This window comes from Mus caroli, unplaced genomic scaffold, assembly GCF_978045245.1.
Source record: "Mus caroli unplaced genomic scaffold, Mus_caroli_1 scaffold_17, whole genome shotgun sequence".
NCBI lineage: Eukaryota > Metazoa > Chordata > Mammalia > Rodentia > Muridae > Mus > Mus caroli.
The window spans coordinates 12,028,403-12,045,362 of record NW_028227272.1 but is presented as its reverse complement, the minus strand read 5'-3'; the positions used below and the strand labels follow the sequence as shown (position 1 = coordinate 12,045,362).

At 41.1% G+C, this 16,960-nt stretch overlaps 2 pseudogenes; one reads left to right on the top strand and one right to left on the bottom strand.

Moving 5' to 3' along the window:
* Positions 1 to 2,447: 2,447 nt before the first annotated feature.
* LOC110311828 (polyadenylate-binding protein 4-like) lies at positions 2,448 to 4,307 on the bottom strand (annotated as a pseudogene).
* A 7,644-nt stretch (positions 4,308 to 11,951) lies between these two features.
* Positions 11,952 to 12,419, top strand: LOC110311162 (large ribosomal subunit protein eL29 pseudogene; annotated as a pseudogene).
* The last annotated feature ends 4,541 nt before the right edge of the window (positions 12,420 to 16,960 follow it).

The following is a 16,960-nucleotide window of genomic DNA, read 5'->3' as shown; positions in this document are numbered from 1 at the left end:
ATTTTCCCCATCCCCACATTTTCATTTTTATTTTTTATTGGATATTTTCTTTATTTGCATTTCAAATGTTATTCCCTTTCCTGGTTCCCCGGAACCCCCTACCCCATCCCCTCTCCCCTGCTTCTATGAGGATGTTACCCCACCCACCTATTCCTGCCTCCCCACCCTCAAATTCTCCTACACTGGGGTATTGAGCCTTCACAGGACCATCAAGGCCATCCTCTGCTACTAGAGTCCTGGGTCCCTCCATGTGTACTCATTGGTTGGTGGTTTAGTCCCTGGGAGCTCGGTGCGAGAAGGAGGGGGTCAGGCTGGTTGATATTATTGTGCTTCCTATGGGTATGCAAACCCCCTTCAGTTCTTTCTCTAATTCCTCCATTGGAGACCCCATTGGATACCCCATGCTCAGTCCAATGGTTGGGTGTGATCATAGGCCTCTGTATTTGGCAGGCTCTGGCATTGTCTCTCAGGAGACAGTAGACAGCTATATCAGGCTTCTGTTAGCATGAACTTCTTGGTATCCACAACAGTGTCTGGGTTTGGTGACTATATAAGGGATGGATCTCCATGTGGGGCAGTCTTTGGATGGCCTTTCCTTCTGTCTCTGTTCCACAATTTGTCTCTGTATTTGCTCCCATGAGAATTTTGTTCCCCTTTCTAAGAAAGACTGAAGCACCTACACTTAGGTTTTCCTTCTTGAGTTTCATGTGGTCTGTGAATTATATCTTGGGTGTTCCAAGCTTCTGGGTTAATATCCACTTATCAGTGAGTGCATACCATAGGTGTTCTTGTGTGATTGGGTTACCTCACTCAGGATGATATTTTCTAGTTCCATCCATTTACCTTAGAATTTCATAAATTCATTGTTTTTAACAGCTGAGTAGTACTCCATTGTGTAAATGTACATATTTTCTGTACCCATTCCTCTGTTGAGGGACATCTGGGTTCTTTCCAGCTTCTGGCTATTATAAATAAAGCTGCTAAGAACATAGTGGAACATGTATCCTTATTACAAGTTGGAACATTTTTGGGTATATGCCCAGGAGTGGTATTGCTAGATCTTCCTGTAGTAGTACTATGTCCAATTTTCTGAGGAACTGTAAAAACTGATTTCCAGAGTGATTGTACCAGCTTGCAATCCCAACAACAATGGAGGAGTGTTCCTCTTTCTCCACATCTGTGCCAGCATCTGCTGTCACCTGAATTTTTGATTCTAGCCATTCTGACTGGTGTAAGGTGGAATCTCAGGGTTGTTTTGATTTGCATTTCCCTGATGACTAAGGATGTTGAACATTTCTTTAGGTGCTTCTCAGCCATTCGGTATTCCTCAGTTGAGAATTCTTTGTTTAGCTCTGTACCCCATTTTAAAAATAAGATTATTTGACTCTCTGGAGTCTAACTTCTTGAGTTCTTTGTATATATTGGATATTAGCCCTCTATCAGTTGTAGGATTGTTAAAGATCTTTTCCCTATCTGTTGGTTGCTGTTTTTGTCCTGTTGACAGAAACTTCACATGAAGACCAACAGAGTCAACCAACCTGGACCCTTGAACAGGCCCAGAGACTGAACAACTAACCAGCATGTACTGCACCTAGCCCTGCTTCCCCCACCTTCATATATATATATATATATATATATATATATATATATATATATACACACATACACATACACATACACATACACATACACATACACATACACATACACATACACATATACATATACATATACATATACATATACATATACATATACATATACATATATATATACATATACATATTAGATGTGTAGCTTGGTCTTGTTGGGGGCTCACCAACAACTGGAGTAGGGGTTATCCCTGACTCTATTGGCTGCTTGTGGATCCTATTCTCCTAGCTAGGCTGCCTTGTCTGGCCTCAGTGGGAGAGAATGGGCCAAGTTCTGCAGTGACTTGATGTTCCAGGGTAGGTTGGTACCCTAGGGTGGGCTCTACCTTCTCAGAGGAGAAGGGGAGGGGGAGGGGCTATATGGGGGGGGTCACTGGGAGGAGAGGGAGGTATGAAATCAGGGTGTAAAATGAGTAAATAAATAAACGAATTAATAGAAAACAAATAAATAATAAAAAGAAAAAAATGACTAAAAAATCGGGTTTTTTGAGATTTTATTTTCTTTATTAAGAAACTTAAGTCTTGGGTACATCAAAACCAATTTCTGAGATTGGGAAAATAAACAGAACCCACATAGGAAAAAAAAAAGTTATCATCTGTGCCACAACAGAAGCCAGAGAATATAGTCTTATAATTGAAAAATTCTAGGTGCTTCATCATTCCTTTTGATTCAAAACGACCTATTGAATTTGCATCTTGGTTCTTGGTATGGAGGTCCACAGACAAACTAGGACATCTTCAGACCTTAGCTAGATGCCATGAGGGGTTATTTGGTTTTTGATTCTTTTTTCTTGTCTAAGAGGTAGCAGCAGCAACAGTGCCCACCTTCTGGGCAGCTTCTTTCGTGGCATGATGAGCCCATAGGACTGCCACAGCTTCATCCACCTTGGAACGGAGGGACTCCAGCATGTGCAGCAGCTCAGAGTTGTCGATTTCCAGCAGCATTCCCAGTAATTTTTCCAGCCAGGTTTGAATGCGTTGTTTGGATAAGTGGAAACAGATGCTCCCCCAGCATCTGCTTCTTCTCCTGGGGGGTGGGGGAGGGGAGGGTTACTGCAGCCAGCATGGAGGCAGTCATGTGCTTCTGACCCTGGGCATGTACTGCAGACTAGGTGTCCTGCAGCAGATGAATGGTAGGGTGAGGGCTTCAGACACTGGAGGCATACTTGTATGGAGCCACAGCCCTGGGAGCAGTGGCAGCAACTGTAGCAAGAGGTGCAAGGTTTGGCATAGTTGTAGGGACTGAGCAGTAGTAGGAAGGTCAGGCGAGGCCAGAGCATTACCAGTTGGAGCTAGATATAGAAGAGCTGAACAAGGCCCAGACTGCAGCAGAGCACTTGGCATTCCTTGAAAGCCTTGAGGTCTCTGCCTTGCTGCCAGCATAGATTAGGCCTCATCTGTGCTAACTGGTTAGATGTATAATATGGAGGTCTTCCCTGCACTGCAGAACTGCCGGCACAAAGTAGCCACCAGCTGAAGGCTGGAATTGATTTAAGATGACATTGGCAATGAGTGCCCTCATCCCAGCCACATATATGCTGCATATACTACTTAGTCAGGTGAGCCCTCAGCTCTTCCTTCCTCTGGGCCAGGGCGACATACAGCAGCTTGGAGCCCACAATATGTCCGTTCATCTCAGTGACAGCTTTGGTTGCCTCTTCAGGAGAGAAACAAAGCCAATCCTTTTGCTTCTTCCATCGTCTAACATCACCTTCGTGCTGGTGATTAATCAAAAAGTAGAAAACTCTTTCCTTAATTTCTCATCATCAATGGTGTCATCCAAGTTCTTAATGTAGAGATGCACTTCGTACTAATCCTCTTCCTGCTTCAGCTGCTCAAGTTTCCATTTTAATTCAGCCTGGCATTCTCCTTTTTTCTGTGCACGGCCTCCGAATATGACTTTCACTCTCATTTCTTTTCCATTCATTTCTTCCACAGCCTTATTGGCATCCTCGTGTTTCTCATAACTTACAAAGCCAAAGCCTTTGGACTTCCCACTGGCTTGACATCATCTTGACACTTAGGGTCTTACCAAACTGTCTGAAGAGCTCTTTCAGATTCCCATGATACACTTCTTCTCCAAAGTTTTTGATATAAACATTGGTGAATTCCTTGGCCTTGGCTCCAAACTCAGCTTCCCGCTCTTTGTGAGACTTGAAGCTGCCCACAAACACTTTTCAGTCTTTGAGGAACATGCCACTCAGCTTCTCGATGGCCCTGGAGGCGGCATCTTGGGTCTCAAAGTGGACAAAAGCATAGCCCTTAGAGCCATTCTCATCACAAACCATCTTACAGGACAGGGTGTTTCCAAAGGCAGAGAAAAAGTCATACAGTGCCTTGTTGTCTGTAGATTTGTCCAGGTTCTTGATGAAGACATTTCCCACACCAGACTTTCTCAAAAAGGGATCCCTCTGAGATCACATGATGCAGATGGGCTTTCCCTTAATCATGTCAAAGTTCATGGTGTCCAAGGCCCTCTCAGCTTCAGTTGACTGCTGGAAGTTGATATAGGCAAAACTCACAGAACGGCGGGTGATCATATCACAGCAGGATGGACAGCACAGGCTCCGGAGAACTGAACTTTTCAGTGATGTCCAAGTGCAGATCGCTCACTTATAAGGAGGCCATCGGGTAGCTACTAGTTGCAGCATTCATCTCCCCACCCCCCACACTGCAGGACGAAAGGGATTCCAAGGTGCTGGTGGCACCAGGGGTACCAAGAGAGGCTGGAGCAGAGAGCCTCTGAGGCTGGACCAGAGTGAGGGACGACTTACACGGGACCGCAAATACCCCAAGACAAAAGGCTCTCAATATGACCCTCTCCTGGAGTTTGTACTCTCCAGCTGTCCTGGCTTGGGGCTTAAAAGATAAAAATTAAAGTAGGGAATACGCTTACAAAGGAGGCAACATTTCTTTCTCTTTTTTTTTAATTAGGTATTTTCCACATTTACATTTCCAATGCTATTCCAAAAGTCCCCCATACTCTCACCCCCACTCTCTACCCACCCACTCCCACTCTTTGGCCCTGGTGTTCCCCTGTACTGGGGCATACAAAGTTTGCAAGTCCAATGGGCCTCTCTTTCCATTGATGGCCAACTAGGCCATCTTTTGATACATATGCAGCTAGAGTCAAGAGCTCCGGGGTACTGGTTAGTTCATAATGTTGTTCTACCTATAGGGTTGCAGATCCATTTATCTCCTTGGGTACTTTCTCTAGCTCCTCCATTGGGGGCCCTGTGATCCATCCAATAGCTGACTGTGAGCATCCACTTCTGTGTTTGCTAGGCCCCGGTGTAGTCTCACTAGAAACAGCTATATCAGGGTCCTATCAGCAAAATCTTTCTAGTGTATGCAATGGTGTCAGCTTTTGGAGGCTGATTATGGGATGGATCCCCGGATATGGCAGTCTCTAGATGGTCCATCCTTTTGTCTCAGCTCCAAACTTTGTCTCTATAACTCCTTCTATGGGTGTTTTATTCCCAGTTCTAAGAAGGGGCAAAGTGTCCACACTTTGGTCTTCGTTCTTCTTGAGTTTCATGTGTTTTGCAAATTGTAACTTATATCTTGGGTGTTCTAAGTTTCTGGGCTAATATCCACTTATCAGTGATTACATATCATTTGAATTCTTTTGTGATTGGGTTACCTCATTCAGGATAATGCACTCCAGGTCCAACCATTTGCCTAGGAATTTCATAAATTCATTCTTTTTAATAGCTGAGTAGTACTCCATTGTGTAAATGTACCACATTTTTTGTATCTATTCCTCTGTTGAGGGGCATCTGGGTTCTTTCCAGTATCTGGCTATTATAAATAAGGCTGCTATGAACATAGTAGAGCATGTTTCTTTCTTACTAGTTGGAACATCTTCTGGATATAAGCCCAGGAGAGGTATTGCAGGATCCTCCGGTAGGACCATGTCCAATTTTCTGAGAAACCGCCAGACTGATTTCCAGAGTGGTTATACAAGCTTGCAATCCCACCAACAGTGGAGGAGTATTCCTCTTTCTCCACATCCTCGTCAACATCTGCTGTCACCTGAATTTTTGATATTAGCCATTCTGACTGGTGTGAGATGGAATCTCAGGGTTGTTTTGATTTGCATTTCCCTGATAATTAAGGATGCTGAACATTTTTTCAGGTGCTTCGCAGCCATTCGGTATTCCTCAAGTAAGAATTCTTTGTTTAGCTCTGAGCCCCATTTTTAATGGGGTTATTTGATTTTCTGGAGTCCACCTTCTTGAGTTCTTTATATATATATTGGATATTAGTCCTCTACCTGATTTAGGATACATAAATGTCCTTTCCAAATATGTTGGTGGCCTTTTTGTCTTATTGATGGTGTCTTTTGCCTTACAGAAGCTTTGCAGTTTGATGAGGTCCCATTTGTCTATTCTTGATCTTACAGAAAAGCCATTGCTGATCTATTCAGGAATTTTTCCCCTGTGCCAATATCTTTGAGGATTTTTCCCACTTTCTCCTCTATAAGTTTCAGTGTCTCTGGTTTTATCTGGAGCTCCTTGATCCACTAAGATTTGACCTTAGTACAAGGAGATAGGAATGGATGAATTCACATTCTTCTATATGATAACCACCAGTTGTGCCAACACCATTTGTTGAAAATGCTGTCTTTTTTCCATTGGATGGTTTTAGCTTCCTTGTCGAAGATCAAGTGACCATAGTTGTGTGGGTTCATATCTGGGTCTTCAATTCTATTCCATTGGTCTACTTTTCTGTCATTATACCAGTACCATGCCGTTTTTATCACAATTGCCCTGTAGTAAAGCTTTAGGTCAGGCATGGTGATTCTACCAGAGTTTCTCTTATCCTTGAGAAGAGTTTTTGCTATTCTAGGTTTTTTGTTATTCCAGATGAATTTGAAGATTGTTCTTTCTAATTCGTTGAAGAATTGAGTTGGAATTTTGATGGGGATTGCATTGAATCTTCAGATTGCTTTTGGCAAGATAGCCATTTTTACAATTTTGATCCTGCCAATCCATGAGCATGGGAGATCGTTCCATCTTCTGAGATCTTCATTAATGTCTTTCTTCAGAGACTTGAAGTTCTTATCATACAGATCTTTCACTTCCTTAGTTAGAATCATGCCAAGATATTTTATAATATTTGTGACTATTGAGAAGTGTGTTGTTTCCCTAATTTCTTTCTCAGCCTGTTTATTCTTTGTGTAGAGAAAGGCCATTGACTTATTTGAGGCAATTTTATATCCAGCTACTTCACCGAAGCTGTTTATCAGGTTTAGGAGTTCTCTGGTGGAATTTTTAGGGTCAATTATTTATACTATCATATCACCTTCAAAAAGTGATATTTTGACTTCTTCCTTTCCAATTTGTATCCCCTTGATCTCCTTTTGTTGTCGCATTGCTCTGGCTAGGACTTCAAGTAGAATGTTGAATAGGTAGGGAGAAAGTGGGCAGCCTTTTCTAGTCCCTGATTTTAGTGGGATTGCTTCCAGCTTCTCACCATTTACTTTGATGTTGGCTACTGGTTTGCTGTAGATTGCTTATATCATGTTTAGGTATGGGCCTTGAATTCCTGATCTTTCCACGACTTTTATCATGAATGGGTCTTGAATTTTGTCAAATGCTTTCTCCTTGGCTAAGGAGATGATCATGTGGTTTTGTCTTGAAGTTTGTTTATATAATGGTTTACGTTGATGGATTTCCATATATTAAACCATTCCTGCATCCCTGGCATAAAACCTACTTGGTGAGGATGGATGATTGTTTTAATGTGTTCTTGGATTCAGTTAGCGAGAATTTTATTGAGTATTTTTGCATCGATATTCATAAGGGAAATTGGTCTGAAGTTCTCTATCTTTGTTGGATCTTTCTGTGTTTAGTTATCAGAGCAATTGTGGCTTCATAGAATGAGTTGGGTAGAGTACCTTCTACTTCTATTTTGTGGAATAGTTTGTGCAGAACTGGAATTAGATCTTCTTTGAAGGTCTGATAGAACTCTGCACTAAACCCATCTGGTCCTGGGCTTTTTTTGCTTGAGAGACCATTAATGACTGCTTCTATTTCTTTAGGGGATATGGGACTGTTTAGATGGTTAACTTGATCCTGGTTTAACTTTGGTACTTGGTATCTGTATAGAAATTTGTCCATTTCGTCCAGGTTTTCCAGTTTTGTTGAGTATAGCCTTTTGTAGAGGGATCTGATGGTGTTTTGGATTTCTTCAGGGTTTGTTGTTAGTCTCCCTTTTCATTTCTGATTTTGTTTATTAGGATGCTGTCCCTGTGCCCTCTAGTGAGTCTGGCTAAGGCTTTATCTATCTTATTGATTTTCTCAAAGAACCAGCTCCTCATTTTGTTGATTCTTTGAATAGTTCTTCTTGTTTCCACTTTGTTGATTTCACCCCTGAGTTTGATTATTTCCTGCTGTCTACTCCTCTTGGGTGAATTTGCTTCCTTTTTTTCTAGAACTTTTAGGTGTGTTGTCAAGCTGCTAGTGTGTGCTCTCCCTAGTTTCTTTTTGAAGGCACTAAGAGCTATGAGTTTCCCTCTTAGAAATGCTTTCATAGTGTCCCATAGGTTTGGGTATGTTGTGGCTTCATTTTCATTAAACTCTAAAAAATCTTTAACTTCTTTCTTTATTCCTTCCTTGACCAAGGTATCATTGAGAAGAGTGTTGTTCATTTTCCACGGGAATGTTGGCTTTCTATTATTTATGTTGTTATTGAAGATCATTCTTAGTCCATGGTGGTCTGATAGGATGCATGGGACAATTTCAATATTTTTGTATCTGTTGAGGCCTGTTTTGTGACCCATTACATGGTCAGTTTTGGAGAAGGTACCATGAGGTGCTGAGAAGAAGGTATATCCTTTTGTTTTAGGATAAAATGTTCTGTAGATATCTGTTAACTCCATTTGTTTCATCACTTCTGTTAGTTTCACTGTGTCCCTGTTTAGTTTCTGTTTCCATGATCTGTCCATTGATGAAAGTGGTGTGTTGAAGTCTCCCACTATTATGTGAGGTCAATATGTGCTTTGAGCTTTACTAAAGTTTCTTTAATGAATGTGGCTGCCCTTGCATTTGGAGCATAGATATTCAGAATTGATAGTTCCTCTTGCAAGATTTTACCTTTGATGAATATGAAGTGTCCCTCCTTGTCTTCTTTGATAACTTTGGGTTGGAAGTCGATTTTATTCACTATTAGAATGGCTACTCCAGCTTGTTTCTTCAGACCATTTGCTTGGAAAATTATTTTCCAGCCTTTCACTCTGAGGTAGTTTCTGTCTTTTTTCCTGAGATGGGTTTCCTGTAAGCAGCAAAATGTTGGGTCCTCTTTGTGTAGCCAGACTGTTAGTCTATGTCTTTTTATTGGGGAATTTAGTCCATTGATATTGAGATATTAAGGAAAAGTAATTGTTGCTTCCTTTTATTTTTGTTGTTAAAGTTGGCATTCTCTTTTTGTGGCTGTCTTCTTTTAGGTTTGTTGAGGAATTACCTTGCTTTTTCTAGGACGTAGTTTCCATCCTTGTATTTTTTTTTTCTTTTATTATCCTTTGAAGGTCGGTATTTGTGGAAAGAAAATGTGTGAATTTGGCTCTGTCATGGAATACTTTTGTTTCTTCATCTATGGTAATTGAGAGTTTGGCTGGGTATAGTAGCCTGGGCTGGCATTTGTGTTTCCTTAGTGTCTGTACAACATGTGTCCAGGATCTTCTGGCTTTCATAGTCTCTGGTGAAAAGTTTGGTGTAATTCTGATAGGCCTGCCTTTATATGTTACTTGACCTTTTTCCCTTACTGCTTTTAATATTCTATCTTTATTTAGTGCATTTGTTGTTCTGATTATTACGTGTCAGGAGGAATTTGTTTTCTGGTCCAGTCTATTTGGAGTTCTGTAGGCTTCTTGTATGTTCATGGGCATCTCTTTCTTTAGGATTGGGAAGTTTTCTTCTATAATTTTGTTGAAGATATTTGCTGGCCCTTTAAGTTGAAAATCTTCATTCTCATCTACTCCTATTATCCGTACGTTTGGTCTTCTCATTGTGTCCTTGATTTCCTGCATGTTTTGAGTTAGGTTTTTTTGCATTTTGTATTTTCTTTGTTGTGCTGATGTTCTCTATGGAATCTTCTGCACCTGAGATTCTCTCTTCCATCTCTTGTATTCTGTTGCTGATGCTTGCATGTATGGTTTCAGATTTCTTTCCTAGGTTTTCTATCTTCAGCATTGCCTCACTTTGGGTTTTCTTTATTGTGTCTACTTCCCTTTTTAGGTCTTGGATGTTTTACTCAATTCCATCACCTGTTTGGTCGTGTTTTCTTGCAATTCTTTAAGGGATTTTTGTGCTTCCTCTTTAAGGTCTTCTACCTGTTTAGCAGTGTTCTCCTGCATTTTTTAAGTGAGTTATTATAGTCCTTCTTGATGTCTTTTACCATCATCATGAGATATGCTTTTAAATCAGGGACTATCTTTTCAGGTGTGTTGGGGTGCCCAGTACTGGGTGTGGTGGGAGTGCTGTGTTCTGATGGTGGTGAGTGGTCTTAGTTTCTGTTAGTAAGATTCTTATGTTTGCCTTTTGCCATCTGGTAATCTCTGGAGTTAGTTTTTGTAGTTGTCTCTGGTTAGATCTTGTTCCTCATGTGTTTATGTTAGCCTCTATCAGCAGACCTGGGAGACTAGCTCTCTCCTGAATTTCAGTGTTCAGAGAACTCTCTGCAGGTAGGCTCTCCTTTTGCAGGGAAGGTGCCCAGATAACTGGTGTTTGAACCTGCCTCCTGGCAGAAGTTGTGATCCACTCATAGAGGTCTTAAGATCCCATGGAGGGTCCTGTGTATACCTTACGGGTGTCCGCAGACTCCACACCCAAGGTACCCCTGTTCTGGCGTGGACTGGAAGGGACTTGTGCCCCTGATCAGGCCGGGTTTTCTGCTTCCCTAATTAATGCAGTCTCAGGTCCCGTATAATTGGATTGGAGCAGCAGCTGTGTTCCACTCACCAGAGGTCTTAAGATCTCGTGCCGGGTCTTGTGGGTAGCTTGTGGGTGTCAGCCGACTCTGCGCCCTAGCTACCCTGGTGCTTGTGGCACCGGAAGGCCAAATTTTTTTTAAAGATGCAGTCAGATGCTGCTCTCAAGGCAGCCTTGGGGACATGTGTTTTGTGATAGATATAGACTCGGGGCTCCTGGAGGTTTACATTATAGCGGCCCAAGAAGGGGGAAGCCAAATCTTTGCCAGTGCAGGCAAAGGGCAGTGCAGACACAAGGTGTGGCCTGCCAAGGTGCGGGGCTGCTATGTGATACTGAGGAGTACAGAGGCCAGCTGGGCCAAGGGGAATGGTTTACCACCACAGGGATGCAGGCCAGAAGATCGCTGTCTCATTCTCTTTTTCTTCCATTGTTTTTTTCCTCTTTTCCTTTTTTCCCCTCTTCTTTTCTTTTTTAAAGGTTTTTGAGGCTTTTCTGTAGGTTTTGGGTTGTGTTTTGTCTCTTTAGCTTTTTTTCTTTTTTGCTTCAGGCTTGCTGAGCCCAAACGCAACACTGACAGCTGCAACCCTAGACAGAGAGGCCTAAAAATATTTTTAAAGGTGTTTATCATCCTTAGCAATTAGAGAAATGTAAATGAAACTATTTGAGATTTCATTTTACCTCAGTCAGAATGCCTAAAGATAAAGAAAAACAAAACCTGTCAATGATTTCTGGGGAGGAATTGGGAAAAGGGCAACCTCATTCTGTTTGCAGGACTGCAAACTTATGCAACCATGTTAGAAATTAGTGTATAGAATTCCCCCAATGCTAAAAGAAAACCTACTTTCTTGTGGGTAGGAACAAAGGCAAGATATAGGGAGAGACTCTGTCTCAATGAATTATAATAATTGTTTAAGATTGCTTTAATTATTTTCAGTTGTTTTAATGATCATAATGCATTTGGGTATAAGTTTGGTGATTACAAATCCTCTGTGAGAGATATCAAAATAGAGCAGGCCAAAAATAAATAGAGGCTGCTAAATTGAATCAATCTATACATTTGATGATTTTGGGTTGCTGTACATGCTATTTTGGGAGAAAAATCTCTATATTTGTGTTATTGGGAAAGAAAAAAGAGGCTTTGGACCCTTTCCAAAATGATAATGGAGCAGATATGATATCGGAAGACCCCTTGAAGATCTCGACTACAGACAAGAAAGAAAAATTCAAGAACATGAAACAAGACAAATAACATGATTTGCTGATCTCTCCACATGGGAACAACTGGCTTAGACATAAAAATGTCTCTAGCCGCTCTCTTTCTTTTCCAGTCCCAGGCTCTTCGGGAGCTCCAGGTTACCTTTCAGACATGGCCAAGTCCAAGAACCATACCACACACAACCAGTCCCACAAATGGCACAGAAATGGCATCAAGAAACCCCAGTCACGAAGATACAAATCTCTTAAGGGGGTTGACCTCAAGTTTCTGGGGAACATGCTCTTTGCCAAGAAGCATAAGAAAGGCCTGAAGAAGATGCAGGCCAACAATGCAAAGGCAGTAAGTGCACGTACAGAGGCCATCAAGGCCCTTGTGAAGCCTCAGGCCATCAAGCCTAAGGTGCCAAAGGGCCCCAGCTGCAAACTCAGCCATCTGGCTTTCATTGCTCAACCCAAGCTTGGGAAGTGGATTTGAAGCTTCATGGCCAAGGGTTGTAGGCTCTGTCAACTAAAGCCCAAGGTTCAAACCAAGGCAGAGGCCAAAGCTCCAGCTAAGGCTCAGGCTTCAGCTCCAGCCAAGGCTTCCAAAGGTGCCCAGGTCCCAGTGAAGGCCCCATAGAAAAGGCTCCTGCCTGTGTGAAGACAGATGGACTGCTGTGACACACCCACCCACATACTATTTGCAGATGACCAATGTCCTTTGCTATTTTTACAAATAAACTTGAAGCAAGATCTGTTAAAAAGAAATGTCTCTAGCCAAAACTACAGCTAAAATTAGCCAATAACTCTAGTTGGTTACAGAATCCTTTAAGTTCATCATGCCATCCTTTGTGTGACTGTGAAAAGCAGCCTGTTTTCTGGTCCAACTAGGTTTAAACTCTGGAGACCCAACAGATAACTGCAAGGGAATGAAGGTATTTGCCTGCTACACTCCTAGACACCAGGCTCCTGACAGAAGGCCTCAGCTCTCCATAATTCTGTAGCTATCAGTCACACAGGGAAATGCCCCAAGTCCCTCTACAGGTAGAGGATGTGGCTACAGGTCTTGTAGCCTCAAGATAGATTTCCATTTTAATGAAGTAACTAAAGGTCCAACTAAATAACTAACATTATTTAATGGAGTAACTAAACTTAGCCAATTAAGCTGTCCTTCCCAGACACTCCTTCCTGAAAAAGGTATTTAACCTCAGGCCCTCCCTGAGAAAGTAGGGTACCATATCACTCATCACAACTCTCTGCCATAACAATAAATGCTTTAATACCATGTACTACCTCTTTTCATCGGGATCCACTGTGCTGGAGCAGTGGAGCAGGTCTTCTTCTAAAGAGCTGCATCTAACTTCCCATAGAAGGCCTCTCTGTATTCTCAGCCAAGGTCTCCACCAAGCCAAGCCACTCACCCAAGCAAGCCAAGAACTCTCTTTCTCCTCTTCCCCCTCTTTTCCCTTTGGCCCCAGGCTAGAGCCCGCCTTCAATGACCCCACTCCATTCTCAGCTTTTCCATGATATCCAGTGGCCACACATTTTAACCCACAATCCTTCACATGGCATGAATGAAGATTTATTACAATTGGATATTGACCAAACTAACTCATAAAAAAATACAGCTGTCTTTCATCTGCTCAAACAAGGAGCAACAATTTATCTGTAACTAATCTATACAACTATCTTTATAGAACTTAAACTTTTCTTATAAGATTTGCATATTAAGAAATGAAACACCAACATACAGCTCTGACAAGATTCATCCTTGGGGATGCTAAAATGACGTGTTGTTCCTGCTGCTTGCCTCATCAGAAGCTGTTTCCAGAGACTTGTTCCCAGTACAGCTTTAGGAATAGCTGCTGATCCCTAATGGCCCCAGTTCATTGAGGCTTTTGGACTGATACAGTCAGAACTTCAATCAAACCATAATCTTTCTAAACAGAGACTAGATAACAAATGGTAAAGCTAGCTTTCTTAAATCTAACCAAATTTTCCATTTCTACCCTTCACCAACACTTAAAAAATATTCATCCCTCTTATCCAGCAGGAAGAAGGTATGGAGAGTTGTCATCCAGATTCCTTGCATTTGGATGTCTGCTATATAATAATACAGATTTAAGGTTCTCATTGAAATAAATATTTATATATTTACATAAAATTTAAAATTAATTTTATTACTCTTAAACAGGCATTATCCTATAAAACTCATTAAAGAATACAAGGCTTAAGTGGCTCAGATTTCTTCCAGTTTGCACCAGTGCCAGGCCACCTTGGGACCAAACTTGGTGAGCAGTCCCATGGTCTCCGGAGGACTCTCTACCCCACAGACACCCTAGCACACCCTAGCACACCTAGATCTTAGGATCACTGGTGAGTGGAACACAACATCTGTTCCAACAGAACCAAAGGTGCCTGGGGTCAGCTAGAGCACAGTCACAGGTACCCTGCCCAACCAGTGGCTCAGATTCCTTCTGGTCAGCACTGGTCTACCTTGGTTTCAAACTCAGCAGACATCACCATGGTCCCCAAAGAAGGTACCACTTCCAGGTACTCTAACACACCAAGGATCTTAGGATCCCAGGATCCCAGAATCTCAGGAGCTTGGTCACACCAGGATCTAAGGGTCTCAGAGGAAGCTTAACTGCCAAGAACTATGACACAACCAGAATCTCAGTATCTCAGGATCCCAGAACCACAGGATCACAAAGACTCTGAGACGTTCTGATTCAACTGGTATTACAGGATGGATAGGCTCCAATCAGATATATGGAGGGCAGGAAGCATTTGAGATAATCAGATGGCAGGATGCAAACATAAGAACAGAAGCAAAATAAACCAAGGTTACTTGGCATCATCAGAACCCAAATCTCCCACCATAGCAAGTCCTGGATACACCATCACACCAAAAGAGCAAGATATGGATCTAAATTCACTTCTCATGATGATGATCGAAGACTATAAGAGGGACATAAATAACTCCCTTAAAAAAGTACAGGAGAGCACATCCAAACAGGTGAAAGAATTGAACAAAACCATACAGGATCTAAAAATGGAAGTAGAAACAATAAAGAAATCACAAAGCAGCCAGGCTGTGGGGTGCACATCTTTAATCCAAGCACTTGGGAGGCAGAGACAGGCGGATTTCTGAGTTCGAGGCCAGCCTGATCTACAAAGTGAGTTCCAGGACAGCCAGGGCTATACAGACAAACCCTGTCTTGAAAGACAAAAAAGAAGAAGAAAAAGACAAAGATGAAGACGAAGAAGAAGAAAGAAAGGAAGAATGAAAGAGCGAAAGAAAGAAAGAGAGAGAGAGAGAGAGAGAGAGAGAAAGAAAGAAAGAAAGAAAGAAAGAAAGAAAGAAAGAAAGAAAGAAAGAAAGAAAGAAAGAAAGAATGAATCACAAAGGGAGACAACTCTGGAAATAGAAAACCTAGGAAAGAAGTCAGGAGTCATACATACAAGCATAACAAACAGAATATAAGGTATAGAAGAGAGAATCTCAGGTGCAGAGTATACCATAGAAAACATGGACACAACAATCAAAGAAAATGTGGAATGCGAAAAGATCCTAACCCAAAACATCCAGGAAATCCAAGACACAATGTGAAGACCAAAGTGAAGGATAATAGGAATAGAGGAGAAGGAAGATTTCCATCTTAAAGGGCCAGTAAATATCTTCAAAAAATTATAGAAGAAAACTTCCCTAACCTAAAGAAAGAGATGCCTATGAACATAGAAGAAGCCTACAGAATTCCAAATAGTTTGGACCATAAAAGAAATTCCTCCTGTCACATAATAATCAAAACACCAAAAGCACAAAACAAAGAAAGATTATTAAAAACAGTAAGGGAAAAAGGTCAAGATATAAAGGCAGATCTATCAGAATTACACCTGACTTCTCCCCAGAGACTATGAAAGCCAGAAGATCTTGGGCAGATGTCATACAGAACCTAAGAGAACACAAATGCCAGCTCAGGCTACTATTATGAGCAAAACTCTCAATTACCATAGATGGAGAAAGCAAGGTATTCCATGACAAAATCAAATTTACATAATATCTTTCTACAAATCCAGCCCTTCAAAGGATAATAAAGGGAAAATACAACACAAGGAGGGAAACTACTCTCTAGAAAAGGCAAGAAAGTAATCTTTCAACGAACCTAAAAGAAGATAGCCACGTGAACAAAATTCCAACTCTAACAACAAAAATAATAGGAAGTAACAACGACTTTTAAAAATATCTCTTAACATCAATAGGCTCAATTTCCCAATAAAAAGACATTGACTAACACACTGGTTAGATAAACAGAATCCAACATTTTGCTCCATACAGGAAAACTAACTCAGTGACAAAGACAGACACTACCTCAGAGTAAAAGACTGGAAAACAATTTTCAAAACAAATGGTCCCAAGAAACAAGCTGGAGTAGCAATTGTAATATTGAATAAAAACTTCTTTCAACCTAAAGTTAACAAAAAAAAAAAAAGGAGGGAAACTTCATACCCATCAAAGATAAAATCTTCCAAGATGAACTTTCAATTCTAAACATCTATACTCCAAATGCAAGGGCATCCACATCCATTAAAGAAACTTTAGTAAAGCTCAAAGCACACCTTGCACCACACAAAAAAATAGTGAGAGACTTCAACACCCTACTCTCATCAATGGACAGATCCTGGAAACAGAAACTAAACAGGGACAAAGTGAAACTAACAGAAGTGATAAAACAAATGGATTAAATTGATACCTATACAACATTTTATCTTAAAACGAAAGGATATATCTTCTTTGCAGCACCTCAGAGTACCTTCTCCAAAATTGACCATATAATTGGTCACAAACCAGGCCTCAACAGATACAAAAATATTGAAATTGTCCCATGCATTCTATCAGACCACCATGGACTAAGGCTGATCTTCAATAACAACATAAATAATGGAAAGTCAACATTCCCATGGAAAATGAACAACACTTTTCTCAATGATACCTTGGTCAAGGAAGGAATAAAGAAAGAAGTTAAAGACTTTTTAGAGTTTAATGAAAATGAAGCCACAACATACCCAAACCTATGGGACACTATGAAAGCATTTCTAAGAGGGAAACTCATAGCTCTTAGTGCCTTCAAAAAGAAACTAGAGATTAATTAATTAAAAAATGGGATACAGAGCTAAACA